The sequence below is a fragment of the Chiloscyllium punctatum genome, chromosome 36 (assembly GCF_047496795.1).
Source record: "Chiloscyllium punctatum isolate Juve2018m chromosome 36, sChiPun1.3, whole genome shotgun sequence".
Taxonomy (NCBI): Eukaryota; Metazoa; Chordata; class Chondrichthyes; order Orectolobiformes; family Hemiscylliidae; genus Chiloscyllium; species Chiloscyllium punctatum.
The window spans coordinates 34,387,306-34,414,702 of record NC_092774.1 but is presented as its reverse complement, the minus strand read 5'-3'; the positions used below and the strand labels follow the sequence as shown (position 1 = coordinate 34,414,702).

The following is a 27,397-nucleotide window of genomic DNA, read 5'->3' as shown; positions in this document are numbered from 1 at the left end:
CCTGCAGCTGCTGTGACACAATAATGATGCTGGCCCCGGAACATGAATATGAATTAGTTCGTGAGTCACATGGTACTGAATCATTGGATGGAATGTTCTTTCAACTTCACGGATTTATATATGAGAGGAGGGAAATGGGCAGGGCTTACACCTCGGGTCCACTCTTCCTTCACTCGCAACACCCCACACCCACCTCCCATTGTCCAAGGCACTTTCCCCTGGAACCGCCGAATGTGTAACACTTGCCCATTTACCTGCTCTCTCCTGAATATCCAAGGGCTCGAACATACCGTCCAGGTGAAGCAGCACTTTACCTGTACATTTGCCGCAACCTAGTCTACTGCATTCTCTGCTCACAGTGTCGTGTTCCCAACGTAGCATGAAGCATAAACTGGGTGACTGTTTCGCAGAACATCTCAATACTGCCCGCAAAAAAGGCCCTGAGCTTCTGGTTGCCCGCCACTTTAATACGCCACCCTGTTCCCTGGCCAACCTCTCTGTCTCAGACATGCAAAGCTCAGCTCCAAGTGGAAGAACAACGCCTCATTTTCCACTTGAAGACCCTACATGCCCCCGGTCTTCAATATCGAGTTCCATGACTTTAGGGCCTGAAATCCGCCATGTCCTATACTCTCCTATTCACGTAACGTCGTCTTTAGCAGCTTACCCGTCTAAGGGTAAGCACCTCGCCTTCTCATCTGCTTCCCAAAAAACTCAACATGAATATTTCACATTGATTTCCTGGCCTAATGTGCACAGTTGAGGTGACACACTCGTGGTGGTCTGCGTGGTCTTCTCCTGTTCTTTGTTGAGGAGGGCAATGCTTGTGGTCATGTTCAGATGCGCAGATTTACACGGAAAAGGGAAGAGAATGATACGAATTGAGACACGCGTTTACTTACGGTGTAGAACCAGCAGAGCGAAGGTGGGCCGCATGGCCTCCGTCTACGCATGTTATGATTCAGAGTTAAATCACAGTTCGACCAACAGAATGTGGGAATTTAGAAAACAGTTTATATTTACACAGCCTCCGTACGTCTGCGCAACACCATATAACACGACAGAAGTGGAGATCTTTGACACCAGTCTCGAACGTGCCTGTCACACGCCAGACGAAAGGGTGAAGGGATCTATGGAAAACACTCCGTGCGGGAAAGTAGAGTGGCGCAGCGGGAGGGTGCTGGGTTCATGTCCCTCGATCAAAACTATCGTCTGCTATTGCTTCCCTTTTTAACGGTACTCTGTTCTATATGTGCCTTTGCCTCTGCTTCCCAAATCTTCGAGCATCTGAGCTGAATATGTCACTAAACACTGGCCCAATTTACACAATTGAGGGGAAGTGCTTGCGGAGAATTGAGTTGTTTCCCGCCAGTCTGCTCTGAACTGAATCCTAACACCTCTTCTCTGAAATGGGAATGAGCTGGTGAAGTTGAAACAATTCGAATTCGAATCCCTACAGTGTGGAAACAGGCCCTGCTGCTCAACAAGTCCTTATGAACCCTCCAAAGAGTAACCCACCCAGACCCGACATTTACTTCTGACTGATGCGCCCAACCGACCGACCTCTGGGCACTATGGGGCAGTTTAACATGGTCAGTCCACCTAACCTGCACAACTTTCGACTGTGGAAGGAAACCGGAGCACCGCAGGAAACCCACGCAGACACGGGGAGATTGAACAAACTCCACACAAACAAGCTGCACAATGGTAGGATCGAATTCAGGTCCCGTTCTGAGACAGCAGTGTTAACCACTGAGCCACAAAGCCACATTATTTGCGGTCGTATTCATTCCCTGCAATAATTCCCCACTCCGGTTCAGACGTGAATGACAGGACGATCAGCATTTCGAAAGCAGCATCACCACACAGACACAGTTCCCATGATGAGGACACATGTCACCGATTGGGAATCATCTCGGAGAGATACAAGTGACAGAGAGTCACATGGAAATGATGGACTGAACGGCTTCAGGCTGCGGCGGAATGACGTCACACGTTGATGCCGTCCCTCTCCCTGTCTCTGGGACAGAGCGGCTGAGGGAGAAACAATGGCTCATTTTCAACTTCATCTGGGACAGTTGGGGCTCAGATGTTCACTGCTGCTCGTTCTCAGCAAAGAAACAGACGCCTGTGTTAGAAAAGTCTTTCTGCAGGATTGTTGTGTGAAGACGAATTCTGAACACCAAGCACGCTGCACACAAATACACTCATATGGATATACCTGAGGGAACAGTTTCAGGTGTCCATTTCTCTCTGTCCCGCCAGCACATCATCTTTCTGTCTCTTTGATTACAGACCTTTGTAATGTAGTTAAAACTTGCCCATTTCCTACGCATTAGTGTAACTGACGTCTCCCATCCCAAGTGATTGAGAGAGAGCAGAAGAGCGAATGGGCTCTGCCCTCCCCAGAACAGTTTGCAGCTGGAAACAAAATGGGTTAATTATCCGCCAGTGGAGAGAGTCCAGTTACTGGGAACGGGACAAACAGCAGTGTCCTGGGCGCAGGGAGACCGAATGAGAAGCAAATGTTGTGGAATCTCTTTGCTGTTTGCGATTCTTGGAGCAACTCAAACGTATTTCACATTGAGCAAGTCTCAGCTGATTCAAGGGGAAGGTGCTTGGAGGGTCCGGGGTCAGGGCCGCTCACACTGGGTTGGGCCTGCGGCTCGTTGGTCTAGCGGTATGATTCTCGTTTCGGGCCTGGAGTTGGGGAAACTTGCGAGAGATCCCGGGTTCGAATCCCGGACGAGACCTCATTGCTTCAGTTGCCTTGTGCAGAAATGCTGGCGCAATTTGCTCAAAAAGCACATTAATGAAACGAGATCGGATTGCCTGACGTCGGGCTGGGGCCGAGCTCCCATTACAGCGAACATGGTGAAAGGAAGCACTTGCTGAAAGTGAAAACAAGCATTGCACAGAGTTCGCCCGCGCAGTCCGACTCTGAATGAATCAATTGTGAGCCTGACATTTCAGGAAGCAGTGAAATGATCGCAGACAGCGCTGAACTGGTTGACGTTAATGGTGCTGTGTATGAGGATTGTCAGCAATGAAGGTAGATGGGAAAGATGGGACAGTTCTCCTTGGAGAACAGTAGGTTGAAAGCTGGCCTGATTGACGGTTTTCAAGTCATGAGGGTCTCGACACAGGAATAATGTCGTGCAAATGCTCCCACGCCTGAAAGGATCGACAACGATTCAGCAGAGTTTTTAAATCACGAGGAAAAGAAGTAAAAGTGACATTAGGAAGAACGTTTTCGTACAGGGAGTGATCAGGGTCAGTAGGTGACGCAAACTTCAAACAATTATGGTCCTGAACCCATAGGACAGACGGATGGGAGTGGAAGACAAGAAGAAAGAGAGACATAGAGTGAGCGAGAAAAGGTGAAGTGTCAGAAAAACAGAAGTTAAGGAAAACCATAGAGAGACTGAGGAAGGGATACAATTCCAGTGGGTCCCAGCTTTCTCTGTGGTTTCATACACTCCCTCTCATCCATGAGAGACAGGCCCTGCTCCTAGAATCTACGTCAGTCTGGATGGTTCAGGGACGGTGTGGGGGTGATGGACGGTGGTTAATCGATCAAAACTGACACTGAGACTCTAACAGTAACCACACTCATACACACTCACACACACACAGACAAACACACACACACACACACACAAACCCTTTGATACTCACCTCCTGCTCCATCCACATGGCAAAGGGAACTATGGCTGACAGGACCTGCTTTAAATACCTTCAAGTCTATGACTTAAAGACCCTTCTGTGCCCAAACCCAGCTCTTCTGCCGAGAGTATACCTCCCCAGGGATGGGGCATTACAAGTTGTGAGTTGAGAGAAAGCGGGGGTGGTGTGAGAGAAAGCAGCAGCTCAATAGTTTAGTCCAAACTATCTGTCTGTCTGTCCCTCTGCTCCTTCTCCCACCTCCTCACCTCACACGCAGATTACAGACTTAAAACCACACAGAGACAAAGCTGCAGTTTCAAACCAGCAGCAGCCACAGCACACTTTCATTTAGACAACGAAACACAGAATTCTGCACCCAAAGGACACAAATTTATTTCACAAGGAAACAAGGATTTTCACACAGCTAAACACAACATTGTCTGAGTATATCTCTGGACATGTTTGTAAAAGTCAGTGATTCTGTGTCTCACTCTGACTGTATTGCGCTTCCATCTCTGTGTTAATGTCTGTTTTTCTGTGTTGATGTGTCTATCTCTGCAAGCAGTGGGACACAGATTATGTCGGAGGGAAGTTTGAGTGTGTCTGTCTGTGTATGAATGACAAACTGTCTGCAGTGGCAGACGTTGTCCCAGAAGCGTGTGTGTGAAAATTTCTTTATCGCTGTCTGTGAATCTGATTTTGTGCCTGTGAGTGTTGGTGTGTGCCCAGTCCTGCCTGCAATGGGACAAACTTTGATTCATCACGTTTATAATTTATTCTTTCAAAGTCAGAGTTTCTCTCTCTCTGAGAAGTACAGTAACACAATGCCGGCTTCTGCTGGCCTACCCATGTGACACCACAAGTGCCACATTTCCCTGTTCCACTGCATCTGTGTCCTTGGGGGTAGGGGTGGGGTGGGGGGTTGAGATCCATCAGAATTTTATTGAGAACAGCAGCAGCAGCACAGCTGCCTGAGTCAGGTGTGAACTCAGAAGGTGGGATGACTGAGTAAATCCTTTCCCAGAAAAGCAGCAGGTAACAGCTTCTCCCCAGTGTGTATTCGTTGGGCTTTCAGAAGGTTTTTTTGAATGGACAAATTGCTCCCCACACAGAGAGGGGAATGGCCTCTCCCCAGTGTGAACGGACTCATGTATCAGCATTTCATGTCTGTGTTTAAAGCTTTTTTCTCAATGGGAGCATTTCAAAGATCTCTCAGTGTTTACCAGTTGGTGTGTCTAGATGCTGATAACAGAGAATGCCTTATTACACTCAGGCCAGATGAATGGCCTCTCCCCACTGAGTGCATTCTTGTTTCTCAAGGACGGGTGATTGATTGAATCCCTTCCCACAAACAGTAGATGAATGACTTATCTCCAGTGTGACTGTATCAATGAATTTCCAGCATGTATAGACATTTGTATCCCTTCCCACAGTTTGCACATTTCCATGATGTCTGTGGTGTAGATCATGTCTCTCCATATTGGATGATCAGCTGATTCCTCACTCAGACACAGGTCAGGGTTAATAGACTTATAGAATCCCTACAGTCCACAAGTCCACACCAAACCTCTGGGGATAAAGACATCCAGACCTATTCTCCTACCCCATTACTGAACATTTACCCTTGACTAATACACCTAACCGACACATACCTGAAAACAATGTGCAATTTGACATGGTCCATTCACCTAACCTGCCCATCTTTGAATTGGGAGAAGAAACCGGAGTACCCAGATGGAGCTGACGCAGACCCAGGGAGAATGTGCAAACTCCACAGATACAGTCGGCTGAGGCTGGGATTGAGCCACTGTGGCGATACAATCTCTCCCTGCTGTGAATGGTGGGATGCGATTCAATCTGTGGAACTGGTGCAGGACTTATAGACAATAGACAATAGACTTGTCCATTTGTCACTGGGTACACCGATGTTTGCAAACTTTTCCCACAGACAAACATTGACAATCTAATGGTTTTCAAATCCTGATGAACTGACTCATTCTAAGATGCTGATAAGATATTTGCTTAGAATTCACACTGATAAATGTGTCTCTGTGATACTCTGTGAAACAAAATTAAATCAGGAAAAATAAGAGATTGAGAAATCGTACCGTTTATGATACTAAAAGGATATAAGAATCATAAAAACCTTAGAGTGTGGAAGCAGGCCGTTTGAATCCACACCCATCCTCTGAACAGCATCCCACACAGACTGACCCCATATCCCTGCATTCCCCATGGCTTACCCACCCAGCCTGCACATCCCTGCACATTTTGGGCAATTTAGCAAGACCAACCCACCTAACCCATATATCATTGAATTGTGGGAGGAAACAGGAGCACCGAGAGGAAACCACACAAACATATGAAGAAAGTGCAAACTCCACGCAGTCACCCGAGTCTGGAATCAAACTCAGGTCCCCAGAGCTGAGAGGCAGCATTGCTAACCATTGGGTCACCATGGAGTTCTTTGAATCCAGCAATTTGTGTGAAAGTCACTCAAATACTGACCGTGAAACATTACTGGACTGTCATGAAAAACTCAACTAGCTGACAAATGTCCTTCAGTGAAAGGGCGCGTTCTGGCCCTCTACAAGCCTCAGCTCTCAATGAAAGTAGAGATAGTGAGAGCAGTGGGATACTTACAGATAGTTTCCTCCATCTCCATCACAGGAATAACTGACAGATCCTCACTTCAAGAAGATCAAGATCAGAGTGAATGAAGAAGCATCGCCTATAAACTCCGCTCTCAGACACACAATGTCCTCCTGTAGATACATGTTTTTGTTTCTTTAGAGAGAGGGAGAGACAGAGAGAGAGAATTGCAGTTCACTGACCTTCAAGAACCAGCCGCTCCGAAGCCTCTCCTTCCCAGTGCAGGAGAGACAAATGTTCCTCTTGGTTTGAGATTGTTGTGGGGAAGTTCTTCCACTCTAACCCGGTGTAAAAGAATTTCCCAGAGTTCAGTACTAACTCGAATACAAACACTTCCCAGCAGGTTGTTCCTAAACCCATCCAGTCCCTCCCTCCAGCTCTGTCTCTCACTTTTCAACGCCACCAGCTCAGACACCCGCATTGCGTATGCTCCATAAACAACTCGGCGCTGCCTTTTGTTCACTCTGATTGGCTCGGTGTCCCGCCAATTCCAGAATGTCGTCACGAGCTGCCCCACTTTCTATTGGGCAGGACATGGGGTCAGTCACACAAGAGATGAAACATAAAAGAGATATGTGTTCACCTCTGAGCCGGCGTGTGTTTATTGTCCATCCCTCGTTGTCTGGAGGGCGGTGAGGAGTCAACCACAATAAAGTCACATTTCAGTCTAACCGGAGAAAGGTGAGCCCAATGGTATCATACAATAATTGACAGTCCAGATTTTTAATGACTTAACGGAACACCCCTATCTGGCCTGTTGAGATTTGAACACCTCTCACAGAACACTAACCAGGGTTGGATAGGACTAGACCAGTTACATTGAGACAAAACCACTATCTTCTGAGACAGGAATTTCCAGCTTTGGTCAACAAGAGGACACAATGTTTCAGGGAAACCAGAAGTATCTATTCAGAATTTCCATCATGAACTGACAGGAATAACTTCTGTAAAAGTCCCCTACAGGATTTTGGGGTGAAGATTTACATATGAAAAGAAGAATCATAATCCATAAATCCGTGTGTGAGTAAGAATAATACTTATTGTTACGTCATGGCAATCAAACCCTGTTAATTAAACTAACCGCCCAGAAAAACTCATCTTGCCTCATAATCTGTTAAAATGTGAGTGACAGAATTCCTAAATTCCACTATTGAAAGAAAATATTTTTCTAATTCTAATAGTGAACACAAAACAGAACCTATTCACAAATCCAACACCCCCTTTCTTTAACTACTTACTATCTGACCCCAGCTCGACGCAACTTAATATGCTTTTCTAATAATATATTTATTAAACGTTACATTAACTTAATCTCAAGGCCACACAGTCTCCTCTTCATTGATGTTTTCACTTTTCTAGCTGCTGATCTTCCTGGGTGCTCTTCTTTTTACTGTATGTTTCACGTGAACAGGTACCTTTGATGGAGAGTGTTTTCAATTTCTCTGAGAGCAAGGTATTAGATCGGCAGTTGCTCTCCCACTAATTTTCAAAATGCCGGGTTTATATCCCCCATAGGACTCGTTAAATTCTTATTTGATTGATTTCCAGGGATCAAAACAATAAAATTCAAATTTCATTGTCTTCTGGTATCCTGGGCATAGCTTAAATTAATTAAATTTGAGTGGTTGTCAAAACATCAAACCGAACACAGGTATCCATTTAACAGCCAATTGCTACATTTGAAACAGCCCGACCTTTTGCTCGCAGCTGTGGCTGTACTTTAAGTTGAGAAAAGCAATCTCTATCTTAAACTCACAGTACATGCTTTCGACATCATCACATTGCATTGAGCATTTGTCCTGGACCAACACGAAGACTCTAACGCCATGATGCAACCATGTAAATGTGGAGACTATGGGAAGAGATTGTAGTTACCCTGTCTAGCTGGAAATTGATTGATACAGTCACACTGGAAATAAGCTTTTGACTGCTCGACATGTGGAAAGGGATTCACAGTGTATTCCATCTTCCAGAAAAATTTGCTTATCACACTGAGGAGATACCGTTTAGCTGAACTTCCTGTGGAAAGTGTTTCACACAATCAGCCAACCTCACTGTGCACCAACGAGTTCACACTGGGGACAGGCTGTTTCTGTGCCCTGTATGTGGGAAGGAATTTGCCGGACATCAAACTTGTTGCGACATCAGCGAGTTGACACTGGAGATAAATTATTTACTTGCTCAGAGTTTGCAAAGGGATTCGGATAGTCCCACAACCTGCTGATACATCAACACATTCATTCTGGTGAGAGTGGAGAAAATAATTCACTTCTGCCGACACATCAATGAGTTCACACAAGGGAGAGATCATTCACTTGCTCCGAGTGTAATACAAACTGCATTCAGTTTTCTCAGCTCGTCAGTGCAGTTACAACATTGGCATCTACCCAACAATATGGAAATTTGCCAGATTGCCTGTGCACAAGTAGCAGTACATATCTAACTCAGGATTAATCGTCCTATCAGTATACTCTCGATTATCGATAAAGCTATGTTACATATCGAATAACATCCTCTCAGCTATGAGCTGCTGAGTGACCAGTTTGGGTACCACCAGGCTCACTCAGGTACTGACCTCATTCTAGCCTTTTGTTAAAACATGGACAAAAAAGCTTAATCCTAGAGGTGAGATGTGAGTATTGTGAGAAAGGGTTCCCTTCCCCCTCGGTGCCAGAAACTCACAGACACATTCACACCAGGGAGTGGCCATTCACGTGCTCCATGTGCGGGCAGGGATTCAATTGGATGGACAACCTGCAGATGCACCAGTGGGTCTACACAGGAGAGAAGCCATTCACATACCCCATGTGCGAGAGGGGGTTCGTGCAGTCATCTACACTCCTGATCCACCAGCAGGTCCACACGGGGGAGAGGCCATTCACATGCCCCGTGTGCAGGAAGGGCTTGTGGGCAACATAGAGCAACATGAACGGGTCCAAACAGGGAAGACACTGTTCATCTGCTCTGAGTGTGAGAAGGAATTCATGGATTCTTCCAGCCTGCTGACCCACCAGCTAGTCCACGCTGGAGACAGCCCACTCCCCCACTCTCAGTGCAGGAAGGCTTCTCCAGCTCCTCCAGCCTGCGGAGGCACCAGTGAATTTTTGTGCCATTGCAGGGGGATTGAAAGAAAAACGGCCGAGTACCATTAGCCACTGGACTATCAACCCAGTTCTGGGAACTCACAGGTTTGAATCCTGTTGTGGCAGATGACGGAATTGGGATTTGGTCAGAAATCTGGAGTTCAGAATCTAACGATGAAACCGTTTTCAGGGCAACAAAGAAACCCCCATCTGATTCACTCATGTCCTTTTGAGGGAAGGAAACTACTGTTGTGGGAAAGGATTCACTCAGTCATCCCAGCTGCACCCTTTACCTGATCTGACCTACACGTGACTCCAGACCCACAGCAATGTGGTGGGCTCTTGACTACGCTCCATAATGCCTGGAAAATAGGTGGGGAGAAATTTACTTGGATACAGAGCATAGGTTGAAATTGCTGAGTGAGGCAATACTTCCTCTGGGTTAAGGCTGTACCAAGGATCCAATTTCAAAGGGACAAGTCTGTGCTGACCAATACTAAAGAAAGTGGGGATGGGGAGTGTGTGCAGTTTGACATTGAGCTGTTTAAGAATGAAATAAATTGGTTTTCATATGGCTTTTTGCTGGGGAGATCTGAAGCAGTACCGAAGTTGGGTCACAATAAAGGTGACCTGAACTTACCAGGAAAACAAATTTGTGGCACCAGTCTTTTTTTTTCTCTCCTATTAGCATTTGGACTGAAAATCTGTCGGTTACACCAACACCTTCACAGGACATATTACGCATGCTTCTCAGTGTCAACAAGCACTGCGCATATACGCCGGTGTCAGCAAAATACTGCGCATGCTCCTATCTGACAGCAGAAACAGTTCGCGACGTTCTTTTGACGGACCAATAGAAAGCGCTGGAAGACCGGAAGGGGTGTGGTCTTCCTGACATTGAGAGCGCCTCTATTCTCTGAATGCGGACGTTGGACCATGAGTTTGTGAAGCTGTAGTTGCTGTTCTTCTCTCTCTCTGAATGAAGATTGAACTTCACCTCAGACTGCAACTTTTCTCTGTCCAACATCTGTGAGTACAACACACTCTTTTCTCACCCCCTTTTCCATTTTATTTTTTTCATTCTGGAGTTCAGTTCTTGACTTGCAGCAAAGTTGGTTCAGGTCTGTGTCTTAATTGGCAAACACATGGCAAATGCAGTTACACAGTGTGAAGTTATAGTCTTTCCTGTGAAATAAAAACAGAAAGGAGGAACATTGTTTAAATGGTGAAAGATTGGGATGTGGAAAAAGTGAGAACTGCATATGCAAGAGATCAGAGTCGAAATATGTGGCGCTGGAAAAGCACAACAGATCAGGCAGCATCCGTGGTGCAGGGCAGTCAATGTTTTGGGCAAAAACCATTCATCAAGAATGATGTGTGGACGTACAAAGGTGCCTCAGCTACCTTCTACTCAGGCTTTCTATCCCAGTCAATGCCAGTTGTCAGACAGGTGCAGCAAGCAATGAGCAAGGCAAGTGGTGTATTAGCAAGAGGAATTGAGTTCAGAAGTGGGGATGTCTTCCTGCAGTTCGGGGGGTCATTGAATATATTGAAAGCTGAGTTTATCTGACTTTTGAATGTTACAAGTAGTTATGGGGAAGGCAAGGAAATGTTTTTTATAATATTTTATTAGAATCTTTTTCAAATCTTTTACAAAACATTTATAGACAAAAAAGAACCCTACCAAAATACAGAAAGATAGAGGCAGTACAACAACGTCATATCACGATACTATTAAGAATGAACTAACTATTATTCTACCAGAACAACTGTACCTGCTTAGCTTAAACTAAACTTCAATCAAATTTTAAAAAATAAATTAACCTGAATTTAAATTAAATTACATCACATTATTTTATTCTATTTAACTCACTACAGCTCCACTGAGGCTCCCATCCCTGGGAGCTCCACTTATTGTCCCCATATTCTTTTCCCCCAGCCTCCCTTCCCAGGGCCCCACTGGTGCCCAAACTGATTCCCATGGCATACCACGGCACTAATCAATATTGCTGATAAGTCTGCATCCATATAATTTAGAAAGGGTTGCCACGTCTTGTAAAACCGCCCTGTTCTGTAGTGCACCATATTCATGCGGTAGTCTTGGGGGAGTTGCTCCATCACTAGCCGACGTCACCCCATAAGACCTGGGTTTTTTTCCAATGTCTATTTCATTAAAATGTTCTTCCTTGCATATGGATAAGAATGTTACACAGTCTCTCCCTATGTTTCCCCAGGGGAGGGCAAATTTGCTAACCCCAGAAGAAGAAATGCCAGATCCACGTTAATTTCAATCCCGAGGATATCCTTCGGCTCCCTTACTATAGCACTGCAGTAAGTCTGGATCTTAAAACATGACCAAAAGCAGTTTGTGAGAGTGCCTATAATAATTTTACATTTGGGACAACCTGGTGATACTCCTCTCCTGAACTTAGCTAGCCTCGCTGGTGCCATATGAGCCCTGTGTAAAATCTTCAATTTCATGGCCTGTACTTTGTTACGTATTGAAATTTTGCTCTCATTTTCCCATATTTCTTTTCCATACTTCCAATGAAGTATCATCTCCAAGTTCCTGATTCCACGTCCTACAGATTCCCTCCATGTCCCCTAAGGCACGTCCCTTTTGTAAATAATACAAAGTACTGACTAAAAGAACACCAGCACACTCGAGTACTCTTTTCTCCGTGTCTGACCTGGAAAGCTGAGCTGGGACCATCATCTCTTTCTGTATATAACCCTTATCTGAAAGTACCGGAATAGGCACAATCCATATTTCTGACTTAGCTGGCTAAATGACATCAAGACCTCCCCCTTGAATAAATCTCCCAGGCAGGAGATTCCCTTATTCTCCAATGACCGAAAGCTGGAGTCCATTGCCCCAGGTTTAAATCCTTGGGATCCCACCAATGGGGTAAATGGTGAGGTCTTAAGCCAATTGCCCTCATCTTGCCTCATTTTCCTCCAGGTTATCACCGTATTTAAAATGATTGGACTCTTACACTGCTCGGTCATGGATTTCATCTTATCCATAAATGATTAGGGAACAACGCAACTGCGAGGTTTCAACATCAAGCCAAATTGACCCTTAATCACCCCCATGCCCCGACACCCAGATATGGGAACAAAGTGCATATTTGATGTTTCTTCAAGTCCAGAAGGTTCACCCCACTCCCTCACCCTGCGAGAGCTGCAATTTGGTAAACTTAATTCGGGTGCGCCTGCGACACCAAATAAAAGAACCGAGGCAACCACTGAGCCTCCATAATACTCATCTGGGTAGTAACAACGGGAGCATTCTCAAGGGGTACAACAGGCGAGGAAGAACATTCATTTTATTCAGGGCGATTCGGTGTAACCATGATAACGGTAATCCCTTCCACTGCTGCAAATCCTGCTTTATCCTCTCGAGTAATTGTACATAGTTAGCTTTATACAGCTGGCGCTTTATACAGCTGGTGGAAGGCAGGAGTAATAAAAATTCTCAAATACAAAAATCCTTTTGACGACCATCTAAACAGGAACTGCATTCCATCCTTCAGATCAGGCACCTCCACTAATCCCCCCCACCGGCATGGCTTCCGATTTTGTAAAGTTGATCCTGTAGCCCGAAAAACAGCCAAATAAATTAATTGTTTGAATCAATTGAGAAACTGACTCCTCCAGCTTGGCCAAGAACAAAAGGCTGTTATCAGCATATTGGGTGATCTTCTGCTCCCCCATTCCCACCTCTGGCCCCACAATTACAGGATCCCTCCTGATAGCCTCAGCTAATGGCTCAATTGCCAAGATAAATAGCAGCGGTGAAAGGACACCCCTGTCGACTACCTCTCCCAGGATTAAAGTTATTTGACTTAGTGCTGTTGTGATGACTGCTGCCTTAGGATCATTGTACAACACAAATACCCATCCTGCAAAGGATCCCCTCAGAACAAAATGCTCGGGGACCCCAAACACGTACAGCCATTCTATCGGGTCAAATGCCTTGTCTGCGTCAAGGGAGACCACCGAACCCAGGATCAATCTTTGTGGCATACCTGCACGATGTTCAGTACCCTCCTGATATTGTTGGAGGAGCTACAGCCCTTAAAACCCATCTGATCATCTTTCATAATACAGGGCAACACCTTTTCCAACCTCAGGGCCGGCATCTTGGGTAGAATTTTAAAATCTACATTTAACAGTGAAATGGGTCTGCATGAAGCACATTCTTCAGGCTCTTTCTCCTTCTTTAAAATGAAGGAGATATTAGCCTCCCTGAGAGAGGGCGGAAGACAAACCTGTGTATCTGAATAGCTGTACATCCTCAGAGGTGGCATTTATGAATTCCTTATAGAATTCACTTGGGAACCCATCTGACCCTGATGCGTTGCTACTCTGGAGATGCTTTATTGTTTCCTGCACCTCCTGTATCGTCATCGGCCCATTCAACAGGGAAACCTGTTCCGCCTTTATACTGGGGAGGGGCTGGTTCTCCAAATTCAAACAATCTTTGTTTGGCAAAGGAGACCCTTTTTTGCCACCTGTGTGTGCAATGAGTCGAGAGCAACCCTGAGAGCTGCAGCTTGACCAGTGAAGTCCTAGTATAATACACTTCCTCAGCATCTCTTGTTGCTCGTCTCTCTGCTTCCTTCTAGTTGTTTAATACGAAATAACTAGGCCTCATTAATATGCCTTAGTGGCCTCCCACAGTATTGCTGGATTACTGGCCTTACTTGAGTTGATATCCCAGAAGACCCTGAACTTTTTTCTGATGTACTAAACGAATTTGCCATTCCTTAAAAGGAATGGGTCCGTGCACCAGTGCCGTGCATCCATTCCACCACCCTTGATTTTACCATCTAAATACACTGGCACGTGGTCTGAAACAGCTATAATCCCAATTTTACAAGCCAGTGTTTTATCCAAAATATCTGACGGCATAAAAAACAGTCAACTCGTGTGTGACACTTGTGTGGGTTGGAACAGAAAGTAATGTCTCTTCCATTCAGGTGGAGGTGCCTCCACACATCCACTAACCCCAACTCCTCACACTGGGGCAGCACGGTGGCTCAGTGGTTAGTTCTGCTGCCTCACAGCACCAGGGACCAAGGTCTGATTCTGGCCTTGGATGACTGTGTGTGGAATTTGCACATTCTCCTCGTGTCTGCGTGGGTTTCCTGCGGGTGCTCTGGTTTCCTCGCACAGTCCAATGATGTACAGGTAAGGTGAATTAGCCATGCTAAATTGCCCATGGTGTTAGGTGCATTAGTCAGAGGGAAATGGGTCTAGATGGATTACTCTTCAGAGGGTCACTGTGGACTTGTTGGGCCGAAGGGCCCGTTTCCACACTGTAGGGAAACTAATCATGTCCACCAACTGCTTAGATCGTGCAGTCATACATGCCAGGCCCCTTGTCACCCTGTCTACCTCAGGATCTATGAGGCGATTAAAATCCCCTCCTATGATCGTGCTGTGCACCCCAAGACTCATTAATTTAGCAACTGCATCAGTTAGAAATGTAAGAGGGTGCACAATGAGGGGGGTGGGGAATATACATTCAGGACGCCATACTCTTCTCCATGTAGTTGAGCTTTAAGAATGATGAACTGTCCAAGTTCGTCCTTAATTTTCTCAAATACCTGGAAAGGGAGGTTCCTTCAAATCAGTATAGTCACTCCTCTACTCTTAGAGCTAAAGGAGAAGAATACCCTATCATAACTCCCCCACCACCCCACCCCACCTTGCCCATAGCTAACATTCTGGATCCTTCCAAATGAGGCCGTGCCCTAGCCCCAGGCAAGTCACAGATGAACAAAAAACACGTTATTTACATACTGAGAGTTAAAAATGGATGCCCATTCACCCCCTCCCCCGCCACACACACACACACCCCTTCTCCATACATCTTAACCATAGATATAGCCACCCCCAAACCAAAACCAAAAGGACAGCAGTTAAAACAAGTCCTCACATAATGCACAACTGACCGATATACTAACTAATTCCGGTTTTACATCAAGGCAGTATGGAGAAGCCGATAACCACAAAAAAAATGTAGAGAGAGAAAACAAAAGAAGGGACAGAAAGAACTGTACCATTGTCCGTATCGATGGCCCCATCCCGACCTGAGTCCTTGAATTCAGAGAATTCACAAAGTCCTTCGCCTTTTCTGCTGAATCAAAATGATATACCGTCCCCCCATGAGCAAACTCCAACACGGCCAGGGACCTCAAGGAACATTGAATGTTCAGATCCCTTAATTTTCTCTTAACTTCATCAAAAGCCCTTTCTCTTCATAATTCTGGCTCCTGAGAAGTCCTGAAAAGATATTATTCTTGGGCCTTTAATGCACAAAGCCTGTGGATCTCTTCCCAGTCTTCTTGCTGTTTCAATCACTAACTGTTTTTCTTTATAATGCAGGAGTCGCACAAGGACCGTGCGGGGGCGTGGGTCCGCTCCTGACCTGCACATTGCAATCCCGTGGGCCCGCTCCAAACCCAACAGGCCCGACTCCAACTCCAGCCCCAAGAACGTTAGGAACCACTTCTCCAGGATTCCAATGAGGTCTTTGCCTTCCTCACATTCCAGACGACCCACGAGCTGTAAGCTTTTTCTCCTACTTTTGTTTTTCGGGTCGTCCACTTGCTCCTGAAGGACCCGAACCTGGTCGTCCAGCGTTTGGATCCTTCCTCCTGAGTCCTCCGCCACGGTCCTCTCCTCTGCTGCCTATTTTCTTCGGGCCAACATTTGAATTTCCTGACCATGCTTTTCCAGCGTGGCAGATAGTGGTTCCATCGGTGCTTCAATCTTTTCTCAGAGTTTGCCAAACTCCGAGAGTAACTGCTGCTGCCCCATTAAATCCAAAGGGGCCGCCCTGGGAGTTTGAGCAATGGCTCCAGGCACCCCCGATGCAGTAGGGGAGTGCCCTGCCTGCTGCACTCCTTTTGGCCCCTTTCCTTCATTTGCTTTCATCCTGGTCTTAAAGCTGACAAACCACAACTTTAGCAGCTCCAGATGTTCACTAAGCGTCCACATTGCCATAGGATATGGCACAGAGCCCAACACAGCAGACCACTCAGACCACGGCCATCTTGGATCTCCAAGAAATTGGTTTTCAGACCCCACTAGAGAACAGCTACAGGATCATACAGCACAGAAACAGACCCTTCAGTCCAACTAGTCCATGCTATGTTCTCAAATTAAACTGGTCCATTTGCCAGTGATTGGCCCATATCCCTCTGAACCTTTCCTATTCATGTACTTATCAAAATGTCTTTTAAACATTGTTACTGTACCTGCATCCGCCACTTCCTCTGGACATTGATTCCACACGCAAACCACATTCTTCACAAAAAAGTTCTCGTATCTTTTTAAAATCTTTCTCCCCTCCCCTTCAAAATTTGCTCCCTCATCTTGAAACCCCCACCCTAGGGAAAGGACACCTGCTGGTCACCTCATCTATACCCCTCATGATCTTATAATCCTCCAAAAAATCACCTCTCAACCTATCCACCCAGATGTAAGTATATTCCTATCCAGTTATGATCTGTTCAGTGCTGGTGCAGGCTCGAAATACCAAATGGTCTACCCCTGCTCCCAATTCTGTCACACTGTGTGATACCAGAAGACATGAGAACAGAAATTAGGCCATTCAACGCATTGAGTCTGCTCCACCATTCAATCATGGCTGATAAATTTCTCAAACTCATTCTCCTGCTTTCTCCCCATTACCTTCGATTCCCTTGATACTCAAGAAGCTATCTATCTCAGTCTTAAATATACTCGGTGACCTGGCCTCCTGTGGCAATGAATTTTATAGATTCAGCACTCTCTGGCTGAAGACATTTCTTCTTATCTCCATTCTGAAAAGTCTTCCCCTTACTCGAAGTCTGTGCCCTCACGTTCTAGTCTCTCCTACCAATGGAGACATCTTGTCAATGTCCACTCTGTCCTGGCTGTTCAGTATTCTGTCTGTTTCAGTTAGATCCCGCCCCCCCCCTCCCCCGAGTGTGGGCCTGTTAATCAGCATGGACCAAACCCTTCAGGATGAGGTACAGAGGAATTAGGTTCAGCAAAGTGAGAATGGGGGAAAGTCTGAGGGATGGAGATTTTCAGCTTTCTGGGAATGAGAGAGGAAAGAAAGTTTGATATAAATTAGAATTGATTAGATAGGCTGATGGGCCAAGGAGTGGCAGATGGAGTTTAATTTAGATGAGTATGAGATTTTGCGATTTGGTAAGGCAAATCAGGGCAGGACCTATACACCAAATTCTAAGGTGCTGGGGAGTGACGCAGAACAAAAAGACCTTGGAGAGCAGGTTCATAGTTCCTTGAAAATGGAGTCGCAAGTCGATCAGATAATGAAGGAGCTGTTTGGTATGCTTTCCTCCATTGGTCAGTACATTGAGTTAAACCACGTTTTGGAATACCACACATAGTTCTGATCTCCCTGCTGCAGGAAAGATGTTGTGATACTTGAAAGAGTTCAGAAAGAATTTACAAGGCTGTTGCCAGAGTTGGAAGGTTTGAGCTCCAGAGAAAGGCTGAAGAGACTGGGTCTATTTTCCCTGGAGTGTTGGAGGCTGAAGGGTGACCTTATACAAGTTCATAAGGGGCTTGCATAGGATGCCATCGCCAAGATCTTTTCCCAAGGAAATGAGTCCAAAAGTATAGGGCATAGGTTTGGGATGAGAGGGGGAAGATTTAAAAATAACCTGAGGGAAAACTTCCTCACAAAGATGGTGATGTCTCTGTGGAATGAGCTGCCAAAGGAAGTGATGGAGGCTGGTACAATTACAACATATTAAAAGGTACCTGGATGGGTACTTGAATAGGAAGGGTTTTGAGGGAAATGGGCCAAATGCTGGCAAATGGGACTGGATTAATTTAGGATATCTGGTCGGCACCATTGATTGGGCCGAAGGGTCTGTTTCAGTGCTGTATGACTAATCGTCTTCAGTGAAAGTAGAAGTGTGGTTGTGAAGACTAGACTTCCAGAGTAGTTTTCAAAGATGTTTTGCCCTGACTGGGAGCAGAAGTTACAATGAAATCTTTCATTTGTGAGACAGCAACTGAGTGAGGGAGCACATCTGGAATTCTGGTGGAAAGTGGGAATTCATTGCACTGTGGGGATGAAGTGCTTTCAGGATTACTGGCAGTAAGTACAGTGTGCTGAGTGGAGAACCTAGTGAAGGGTTAGGTGGGTTTTTGTTTTAAACTGCTCATTTCATTCAGCCTTCAACATTGTATTTCCAACGCTGTCCATCAGAAGGTGCGGTGAATCAGTAACTGGTATCGTTAGAAGCCTTACGATTTTCAGTACTGCAGGTATTGCATTGTTTCATCAGCATTGTAAAGGTTACAGGCAGCAGTGGGAGGTGTGGGCTGTATTCACTAGAAATGATTAAGCAGTTACAGAACACACATACGAGAGGGCAGGGTGGGACTTGTCTTTCGATTTGCAGAAAGTGGGAGTTTCTGGGAGCTGTAATCCGGAGCGCACACCACCTTGGTAAATTATTGAAGCCCTAAGGTGTGGAATCAGGCCATTCAGCCCATAAAGGCAACGCTGACCCCTCTGAAGACCATGCCACCCAGACCCACCCCCACCCCACATATCCTGTCCTGTCGTTTCTGTTGGTGAATTAGACTAGGACTAGGGGACATGGCCTCAGGATTAGGGAGAGTAGATTTAGGACAGAGATGAGGAAGAACTGCTTTCCCTGGAATGTGGTGAATCTGTGGAATTCTCTGCCCAAGTAAGCAGTAGCAGCAGCTTTATTAAGTATATTCAGGATACAGTTGGCTGGGCTATTGCATTATAGGGACAATTAAAGGGTAGTTGGGACAATGCATATAGGAGGAGCTGAGATGATGACCTTAATGAATGGCAGAGCAGGCTGGATGGGCCAAATGGCCTACTCCTGCTTCTATTAATGTGAAACTATAACTGTGCATTTCCCTTGGCTAACCCACCTAACCAACACATCCCTGGGCACAATGGGCAATTTAGCATTGCCAATCCAAATCAAGGCCAGTGAGCAGTGTGGTGATATGGAAAATGAATGTTAGAGAACGATAAAAAGGGACAAGGAGGATAAACGTACCAGCAATCAAAGCTGGAGTCAAAAGATCACAAAAAATAAAAGTAAGCTGAATGTGTGCTGCATTGTAACAAAAGTGAATGAATTGGCTGCACACATTGAAGAGAATAATTATGATCTGAGACTCCTTACAGAGAAGTTTAATGGGAAGCTCAGTAAAGGTAGATGGTTGGCATTGCTAATCAAAGCACTGATCACAGGGTAGTCTGGTGTCAGCTCGGATTTCAGGTGTAGATCTCTCTGTCCTCTGTTGATCTTCCTGTTCCCACAGAGTGAGATGTTGGTCTGTCCTCAGCTCTGCTGGGTTTTTGCTGAAGCTTTCACCCCCTTTTCCACCTTCCAGAACAATAAAACATTCAGTCACTCAAGGCGCAACCCACATTGCCCCAGCCTGTCAACCATCCAGACAGAGAGACTCATCGTAGTGGGGAATAAACAAGAAAAATGAAACAAAATTACAAATAAATAGGTGAGCGTGTTTAATGTTTGTTCATTGGGAAATAAGCCAGAAATAAGGGTCTCCCAGGATTCTTATGGTACCCAACTTGAGGAATTCTCTTTCCCTTACATCTAATTATTAGTACCCAACTCTGATTTATAACAACACTTACAGAAATAAAGCATTTGTTATCAAACAGACAGAGACAAACAGTACAGACATAGACATTTGCTTTCTCTCATGCACGCACACATGCATATAAGTGTACAGGGTGAATTTGTATTTGCAGAATTATATTTATAGATACATAGAACATTACAGCGCAGTGCAGACGCTTCGGCCTTCAATGTTGCACCGACCTGTGGAACCAATCTGAAGCTCATCTAACCGACACTATTCCATTCTCGTCCATATGCCTATCCAATGACCATGTAAACGCCCTTAAAGTTGGCGAGTCTGCTACTATTGCAGGCAGTACGTTCCACACCTCTACTACTCTGAATAAAGAAACTACCTCTGACCATCTGTCCTATATCTATCACCCCTCAGTATAAAGTTATATCCCCTCTTGGTAGCCATTGCCATCCAAGGAGAAAGGCATTCACTGTCCAACCTATCTAACTCTCTGATTATCTTATGTCTCAGTTAAGTCATCTTTCAACCTTCTTCTCCCGAACGAAAACACCCCCAAGCCCCTCAGCCTTTCCTCCTAAGACCTTCCCTCCATACCAGGTAACATCCTAGTAAATCTCCTCTGAACCTTTCCCAAAGCTTCCACATCCTTTCTATAATGCGGTGACCAGAACTGTACACATTACTCCAAATCTGGCCGCACCAGAGTTTTGTACAGCTGCAGCATGATCTCATGGTTCTGAAACTCAATCCCTCTACCAACAAAAGCTAACACACCGTATGCCTTCTTAACTGCCCTATCAACCTGGGTAACTTTCAAGGATCTGCGTACTTGGACACCAAGATCTCTCTGCTCATCTACACTCCCAAGAATCTTACCATTAGCCCAGTACTCTGCATTCCTGTTGCTCTTTCCAAAGTGAATCACCTCACACTTTTCCGCATTAAACTCCATTTTCCACCTCTCAGCCCAGCCCTGCAGCTTATCTCTGTCCCTCTGTAACTGACAACATCCTTAGTCAGTATCCACAACTCTACCGACTTTAGTGTCATCCGCGAATTTACAAACCCACCTTCTATGCCCTCATCCAGGTTATTTATAAAATGACGAAGAGCAATGGACCCAAAACAGATCCTTGTGGTACCTCACTAGTAACTGAACTCCAGGATGAATATTTCCCATCAACCACCACCCTCTTGTCTTCTTTCAGCCGGCCAATTTCTGATCCAAAAATTTGATTTTGTTCAAAAAATGCGTAATCTGCTGGTAGTCAATGCAGGCAGTGCATGCATATACTATTTTATAAATGTCACTTTGGAAACAGAACTTGTCAGATTCAAAATTGGGATACAGACTGACTGTGACCTCATACCTTTAATGCATTGTCTGAGCTGAGGTGTCAACTTTTGTTACAAACCTGAAGTTATCTCGAGAAGGTTATTTGTAAGAAGTTCTGAGATTTACATATTAATGATACCTACAACCCATTCTAAAAGATTAAAGACTGATGGTTTGCCACGTCTGTATGTTTCGTTTCTCACTGGTGTTGGTGTCAATGCCTTGACCCCGTGTCTGGTTGTTTCCAAAGACCCTGTATTGCAGGTTTATCCTGAATTTATACAGTTTTTCTTTGCTTCCCAAAATCAGATCTGCTCACACTGAGCAGTATCCCAATGTCGTGAAAGATGTTAACTTTCAAGTAGAGTTATTCAAAAGAGATGTTTTTACTTTTTTTGGCCCTGTAAGATCCTGCATTAGCATCCTTCAGGAAAATTAGAGTGCAGTGAGAATGGATAGGGGGAGAGAGATTGGGATGGTGCTTTCAATTTTGTGGAATAACAAAAGAAAAGATTGTTCTGCAGAAAAAGAATTGCTTGTTCTGAATTTCTACCCTGGACTGATGTTAAAGTGGAGATTTGAGACCACCCAGGGAATCCCTTGTGGACTCAGACCTGTAAAGCCTCCCTCTTGGTTCGTCCCGGAAATCGTGCTGTTTGGAAGTCTGGAATAAAAACCTGTTGTGGACAGTTTAGTATAATTTTAGTGATCCCCTTTATTCACTAATAGCATCACTGTGATAACATAACATTGATACCTATAAGCTAAACTAACTTGGTTCTAATAATCTAGGAGAGTAGGTTACCAGCTGTTCAAATGCCCACCAGGCTACTCCAATGTATTGATACAAAGTGGCTTCGCTTGTACAAAATTTTGAAAAAGAAATTGCATGTTCTTAATTAGACAGATAATAGTGAAAGACAATAATTCATAAGGAAGAAAAGCTAATTGACAGGTTTCTGAAGCTTGACTGATCACTCCTACAGGCCCTAAGCCATTCGTCAGGTGGGAAAACCAGCTGAGTTAGGGGCCTGCAAGTGAGATAAACTCCTCTCATAAAGAGGTACCAGTCTCAGCTAATTGGAGAGTTCACAAGATAACCTTGCACAGCTCACATGTCAGATACAGTTCTTTTATAAAACAGCTTCTTAGTAAGGAGGGCAAACGTTCAATCATAAAATGGCTTCCCGACATATTGTGCAAGAATCTCTTCAATATTCGACCTTGAATAATTTCTAAGCTAGGAGCAGACTCCTGTTTTTTAAGCACTAAACCATTCTGTACCTGAGGCGGAGATGTTACCCTAAGGTTGCATTTAAACTGATTCATTCATCTTCGAATGAAACATGCCTACTTTTCAAGTTTGTGATTCAAATTCAAATTCAAATAAGACATAAGATCTAATTAGTTAGAATTGACAGTGGGGCAGTCTGTACAAACAGCAAGTAAAAGCTTTATCAGTATTTCATTTTACAGAATTTGCGTTTCATAACCAGAATTGGCTTCTCAAAATGCAATTAAATTCAATCCACACCAGCTAAGCACTGAAATGTTGTCTCTCTCTAGTGTCCTTTTGAAATCTCAAGTCAGGGTTTTGTCACAGCAAAGATTTATTTTCTCTGTGACTGCCCTGCTTGCAAGGGGTATACGAATCCATTATAATTGACAGCAACTGAGTGTTAATTACAAAGTTTTTGATAGTACCGAGTTTCGTTTCAGGGTCAGAATCAAACACTGTCATTAATTTCACAAGGGAACGGCTGTGAATGTTATCACTTGGTGTCCTGTTCATACAGATTCACCGATGCTAAGGCAAATATTCTTAATTGTCTTACAGCATCCTGTTATCACTTGGTAAGCCCAGGTGTCCCTCTCTTTTACATTCTTTAAGATGCCCCCCTTTTCTGAGCCTTGCTGTCTGTCTATTTTCTAGTGTAATAAATGTGTTCTATAATTCAGCCTTACATTTAGTCTAAATGTTTAAAGACCAGTTTTAAGGCTATAGACCTTCTCAGTGACAATGATGACTTTTGTAATCTCTTTTTACAGAGTATTTGATCTGAAAACCGAAGTTCAAAAATCAACAGATGAAGGGCTTATGCCCAAAACGACGACTCTCCTGCTCCTCAGATGCTGCCTGACCTGGTGTGCTTTTCTGCACTTTTTGACTCTGACTCTCCAGCGTCTGCTGTCCTCAATTTCAAGTCAATGTCTGACAGTCATTCAGTCCATTGGGACTGGAACGAGTTTTGACTAAGATTCTGTGAGAAGGAGCAAAGTTTTTTGGTCCCTGTTTCAGTACGTTTTCAGCATCAGTGGGACTGAATGAAAGACCCTACTGTTACAGTGTACTGAGTGTGGAACCTAAAACAGTTATCCAGCCTGGAAAGAGGAATTCACGGCAGGGAGGGACTGTACACATGTTTGTGTGCCGCTGAAGCTTCAGCCATGGAGAAACCAGAGGAATCCCGCCCATTGGAGAAACCTTGGAAGTGTGGCGACTGTGGGAAAGGCTTCCATGTCCCGTCTGTCCTGGAGGCTCATCAGCGCAGTCACACTGGGGTCAGGCCATTCTCCTGCCCAGAGTGCGGGAAGGGGTTCAGCAGTTCCTCCACCCTGCTGAGGCACCGACGGGTCCACACAGGGGAGAGGCCCTTCAGCTGCCCTGAGTGTGGGAAGGCCTTCACCCAGGCCTGCAACTTGCAGAGGCACCAGCGCTCCCAACAATCGGATTCTGCCGGTGAGGCTGCTGTGGGTCACCCCCAGGACTGAACCTCCTGCCCAGTCTGACAGTGGGAGAGTTGGTGGGCTGGTTATGTTTTCTGCTGGACGGTACCCACTCCCACGGTGGCTCAGTGGTGAGGAGCATTGCCTCACAGTGCCAGGGACCCGGCTTTGATTCCATTATTGGGGCAACTATCTGTGTGGAGTTTGCACATGTGCCTGCGTGGGTTTTCTCTGGGTGTTCCGGTTTCCTCCCACAGCCCAAAGGTGTGCAGGTAGGGTGGATTGGCGAAGCTAAATTGTCCCAGTGTTCAGGGATGTGTCGGTGTGGTGCATTAGTCAGGGGAAATGTCGAGTAATAGGGCAGGGAAATGGGTCTGGGTGGGTTACTCTTCAGAGGGTCAGTTTGAACTTGTTGGGCTGAAGGACCTGTGTCCACACTGTCGGGATTCTGTGATTCTATGAACTTTGATCCATTGGGCGCTACTGCTTGTTGAGCCCAGGACTGTACGTTCCCACTGAAACAGTCTGCACAAACCCAAGCCTGTGAGACCATTGGAGCAGAAGTTAGGCCATTCAGCCGATCGAGTCTGCTCTGCCATTCGTTAGAGACAAAAACAAACTGCAGATGCTGGAATCCAAAGTAGGCAAACAGGAGGCTGGGAGAACACAGCAAGCCAGGCAGCACCAGCAGTGAAGTCAGTGTTTCAGGTATTAACCCAAATCATTGACTTCTCGACCAGAAATGATTTACCAGGATGTTGCCGAGAGTTTGGGCTACAGGGAGAGGTTGAATAGACTGGGGCTGTTTTCCCTGGAGTGTCAGAGGTTGAGGGGTGACCTTATAGGGGTTTATAAAATCATGAGGAGTATGGATAGGGTAAATAACAAGGGCATTTCCCTGGAGGTTGGGCAGTCCAGAACCAGAGGGTTTATGGTGAGAGGGGAAAGATTTAAATAGGCCCTAAAGGGCAACCGTTTCATACATGTATGGAATGTATGGAATGAGCTGCCAGAAGAAGTGGTGGAGGCTGGTACAATGACAGCCTTTAAATAGCATCTGGATGGGGACATGAATAGGAATGGTTGAGAGGGATATAGGCCAAGCGCTGGAAACCGACCCTTTGGTCCAACCCATTCATGCTGACCAGATATCCTAAATTAATCTAGCCCCATTTGCCAGCACCCCTCAACTCTTCCTGTTCATACACCCATCCAGGTGCCTTTTGATTAGATTCCCTACAGCGTAGAAACAGGCCCTTCGGCCCAACAAGTCCTCACTGACCCTCTGAAGAGTAACCCACCCTAACACTACAGGCAACTTCGCATGGACCTCAAGGGACAAGTTTTCACACAGAGCGTGGTGCATGTACAGATTGAGCTGCCAGGGGAAGTGGTGGAGGCTGGTACAATGACAACACTTAAAAAGCATCTGGATGGGTATATGAGCTAAATGCTGACAAATGGGAGTAGATTAAATGTTGGATGTCTGGTCAGTATGGACGAGTTGTACCGAAGGGTCTGTTTCAGTGCTGGACATCTCTACGACTCGGCCTCTCGGGTTCACACACAAAGAATCTGTCAGTAACGTTGGGTTTCAGAGTTCGGTTGAAGCAATGTGGTATCTTTTGGAGACTTCGAGTCAAAAGAGATGCACAGCAGGGAAACAGACCCTTCAGTCCAACTCGTCCATGCTGACTGCATATCCCAAATTAATCTCATCCCATTTGCCAGCACTTGTCCATATCACTCTAAACTCTTTCTTTTCATGTTCCAATCCAAATGCCTTTTAAATGTTGAAATTGTACCAGACTCCACCACTTCCTCTGGCAGCTCATTCCACACATACACAACTCTCTCCGTGAAAAGGTCACCCCTCAGGTCCCTTTTAAATCTCTTCCCCCTCATCCTAAACCTCTAGTTTTGGATTTCCCAACCTGGGGAAAAGATTTTGACTATTTACCCTATCTGTGCCCCTCATAATTTTATTAATATCTACCAGGTCACTCCTCAGCCTCTGATGTTCCAGGGAAAAATACCTGCAACTTATTCAATCTCTTCCTGTAACTCAAACCCTCCAACCTCAGCACCATCCATTTAAATCTTTTCTGAACCCTTTCAAGTTTCACTACATCCTTCGTGGAGACACAATTTGGAGGTATTCAGTGTTATGGACCAGGCCAAATCCCCTCAAAACATTCTGGGAAGGTAGCCCAGACCCTAAGTTTTTTTAGTTGTTTTAGGCAGAGGTATCTCAGGAGTGATGTTGCTGGTCAAATCACTTGGCTTCCAGGTAAACAATTTATTTACACACCGCCGAATGAAACCTTTGTGACCACTCCATTGACCTGTGTTGCCACCTTCAGGGTCCAATCGCCTGAACACCCAGATCTCTAACTCCCCCTCGCGAGAGCCAAGAGTCCTCAGTTCTATTGAGGGGGGGAAATTGGATGTCAGTCATCTCTGTATTAGAGAATGTATCATTTAAATAAAACTGAGAAGGGCATTCCTGACAGAAGATTCAACAGAAGGTGGCATAGAATATTTCCCTTTCTGACAGTATTGACGTGATGTTATGCTGAATGCAGTGGAGTCAATATTAATCCCAGCCTCTTGCTCTGGTTGTGGGTGAATCGCCTTAATTTGGTCACTGACTCAGAAACAACACACAGAACCAACTGCTGAAACAATGATTCACACTTCATTGCACGTAGCAACCAAAACTAAAAACCCTCAAGTAAGCAAGTTCAGTCTCACGGCTGCCACCCTCCCCCCACCCAGCTATCACCTGATTGCTGGCAGAATTTAACCGAGTTTCCATCGACAGTGCCCATCTCTGGAAGGATCAAGGGATTTGACGCAATATTGTTCTTCCAATACTGCTGCTGCATCGTTCTGGAGTGAAAACGCAGAACAATACAGCACAGTTCAGGCCCTTTAGCCCTCGATATTGTCCCAGCCTTTTATCCAACTTGAAGATGAGACTAGCCTGCACACCCCTCAATTTACTGCCGTCCATGTGCTTGTTCAGCAGTCGCTTAAATGTCCTTAAATGTATCTGACTCTCATTCCAACCCTGGAAGTGCATTCCATGCACTCACCATTCAGAGTAAAAAACCTACCTCTGACATCTCCCCTAAACCTTCTTCCAATTACTTTAAAATTATGCCCTGTCATTTCTGACCTGGGGAAAAAGTCTCCAGCTATTCATTCTATCTATGCCTCTCAACATATCGTACACCTCTATAAAGTCACCTCCCATCTGGGTGGGTTACGCTTTGGC

The 27,397-nt window shown here is 45.3% G+C and overlaps 2 long non-coding RNA genes across 3 annotated transcripts in view; one reads left to right on the top strand and one right to left on the bottom strand.

Annotated features, from left to right (window-relative positions):
- The first annotated feature begins 10,324 nt into the window (after positions 1-10,324).
- On the top strand, positions 10,325-25,856 carry LOC140460365 (uncharacterized). The gene is made up of 3 exons (XR_011954028.1): positions 10,325-10,430; positions 15,798-15,979; positions 23,440-25,856. It is a non-coding gene; the product is annotated as an uncharacterized lncRNA (long non-coding RNA).
- LOC140460363 (uncharacterized) overlaps positions 10,448-27,397 on the bottom strand; it is a 28,150-nt gene continuing 11,200 nt past the window's right edge. Inside the window, exon 2 of one of the 2 annotated variants that reach the window (XR_011954027.1) lies at positions 10,448-10,586. This is a non-coding gene — a long non-coding RNA (uncharacterized lncRNA). Of the gene's footprint in view, positions 10,587-19,599; positions 19,817-27,397 lie in introns of those variants that run through there. The other variant, XR_011954026.1, reaches the window with a different exon arrangement.